Genomic DNA, 2,918 nt, shown 5'->3' with positions numbered 1-2,918 from the left:
TATATATATATATATATATATGAGCGTGTGTATGTGTGTTTGTATGTAAGTACATATGAGCATATATGTTTTATTTATGCATACATATATATATATATATGTATGTATTTATGTGTGTGTGTATGTATGCGTGCATATATATATATATATATATATATATATATATGTATGTATGTATGTATATGTCTGTCAATCTATCTCCATTCCTTTTTAGTCTCTCTGCCTACTTGTTCCTCCTCATTACATTGTCTCTCGAATGTTTTCTAGAAGGAAATTGCAAAGGAAGTTGTGACGTCCATCTCTTTCCAAGAAGTAAATGAAACGGTTCACAAAGCTCAGTTCACCAAGAAATGAATTTCTTTCATCAGTAATAACGCCATAGATTCGTATAGAAAAGAGGAAATGGGAAATCGTGATGTTTCCCAAGGGTTGTTGACTGCATAAGTGAGGCGAGATGGCTTCAACTGAGAATTTTATAACTATGTGGCTTCATCTTCATTCCTCTTACATTGAAAACCGGAATTAAATTTTCTCTCATTTATTTAATGATGTGTCGAACCAACTTTATCGTCTGTCTTTGTATACAATTGATGATTTAGAAAGAAAGAAGCGAATGCGTCTCTCTCTCCCTTTCACTGTGTCTCTATTTTCCTTTTTCTTTACTAGAGAGTGGCTGTAAAGGGACATAATAAAAGGAGAGAATTTTTTTATCTTTTTCTTTCTTTATTATTTATATTTTACTCATTAAACTTTATAAATTCAATTTTATCGAAGCTGATATTTTTTTCCTGAAACTAAGTTGTCAGTCGTTTTCTTTTTGTAATTTTATTTTATGCTTTGTGATTTTATTTATCTTTTTTCTTCTTTGTTTTTTTCATTTTGTGGTAGGAGTTAGGGTGGATTTTACAGTGTGTCTAGGTCATTTCTACTCGTAATTTGTATGCGTCTTGAATTAAAAAAAAAATTACATGCTAAAATTTTCCATTGGTAATAGCTAAAGGAAGAAGCTAACAATAAAACAAAATAAACAACAATATCTGCGCTTTCATAGAGAAAACACCCTACATTTAAAATTATGGAAATATTATGGTAATGACCTACACAGTGTATTAATGGGATTTGACACTGAATGTTATAAGGACATGAATAGCTTTGATACAGCAGCGACAACAGTTACGAATTTTTTGCATTTAATAAATATTAAGCTCTGTATGGTGTCTCGTGCTGTTTGTTTTTGTTATTTTCATTATTGCAGGGTGGAGTCGAAGTAGGGAAGGTAAAAACTACTTTTGTAATTCATATGAATTAAATTTAAAATAAATAAATAAATAAACAAACAACTGCGTAAGAGACAGTAAAAAAGGTCAGAGTAAGAGAGAGAAAGAGAGAGAGAGAGAGAGAGAGAGAGAGAGAGAGAGAGAGAGAGACTGGGGGAGGTGGAGAGAAAGAAAGGGATGGTAAATTAATAAGGAATTTAACCGAAATTAGAAACCCCACCAAAATGGGTAGTTAATTCGATCAACAAATAAAGAATATGAAAAATAAGTGCAGGAAATTTCGAATCGAATGTCTTTGTGTGTGTGTGTGCATGCGTGCGCGCAGGCGCGTGTCTGCGCCTGAGTAGATGGATGTTCGTGTCTGTATGTATTTGTGTGTGTGCGTGTGTGTGTGTGCAATATACACACAAACACATACATTTATGTATATATACATTCATACTTACATACACATGCACATACGTATGAGTAATCTTTTACAGGGTAAAGTTTGATAGGGACTTCGAAAGTTCAGCTTCTTCTCCTTCATAAAACTGATTCACTTTGTTTCTTGTTTGAGACTTCAAAATGACTTTGGCAGATGTGGTTTTGAGGGTTAGGTGGAGCTAAGTGAATATCTAGTTGTGGTGTATGTATATATATATAGGAGAATGTACGAAAAAACAACAACAGACGAGGACAGGTGGTGTAAACAACAAAAGGATGTATTAGTATCACGCTCGGGAATACGGAAAGTCTTTAACGTTTCGAGCTACGCTCTTCAACAGAAAGAATACGGATACAAGGAGAAAAACACGGAGAAAAAAAATTGAATAGTGTTCGAAGAAAAACACCCAAAAATAAAATCTTCCCAACATCAAACCAAAATAACTCTCCTAAGCATAACGTTCTATCAACTCACACCCTGTAAAAACATGCTTTCTTCCTATTCTCCTTTGCTCCAAACCTTCTTATAAAATTTCATCTCTTGCATTTTATACCACATAGTCCTATCTGACCCCAAATGTAAACATATTAAAGTCTATATAAAGACAGAAAGCACCAAAATAAATCCCACTCAGTACGAGCAGGCCGAAACTTCGAAATCACAATCAACCGTATCCTTGCAAAAGTTAATAAAAAAAAATATGCTCTACTAAAATGATTGAGTAATCGATCAGTTTAATATTAAATCGTTAGTGGTTTGGCATTATGGACCGATGGAATAAGTACCAGATATATATTTTTAAATAAGCAGGATGGTCCATTTATTCGACTAAAACATTCTTCAAAGTGATACCCCGGCATGGCCGCAGTCAAAATGACTGAAGCAAGTAAAAGGTAAAAGGAGATATGTATTCGTGTACGTATGTATGCATGTATGTATGTACGTATATATGTATGTGTGTAAGAGTGTGTGTGTGTGTGTGTGTGCGTGTGATAGGTGATTCCTGGCATATTATCTACAGTATGGAACTTTAAAAAATAAAACAAAGCAATATAACTGAGAGTAAGTAATACAGAAGCATGTACCCACTTTCAATCTATCTCGAAAATAAAGATTTCTTTTACAACTCGATATGTTTTTGCGTTCATTTTTACAACTTCAGGCGCATGCATTGCATGTCTCGTATTCATGAAGGAAACGTCATTATATATATA

This window comes from Octopus bimaculoides, chromosome 1 (assembly GCF_001194135.2).
Source record: "Octopus bimaculoides isolate UCB-OBI-ISO-001 chromosome 1, ASM119413v2, whole genome shotgun sequence".
Classification (NCBI taxonomy): Eukaryota; Metazoa; Mollusca; class Cephalopoda; order Octopoda; family Octopodidae; genus Octopus; species Octopus bimaculoides.
The sequence above is the reverse complement of the archived record's forward strand: the minus strand, read 5'-3'. Positions refer to the sequence as shown.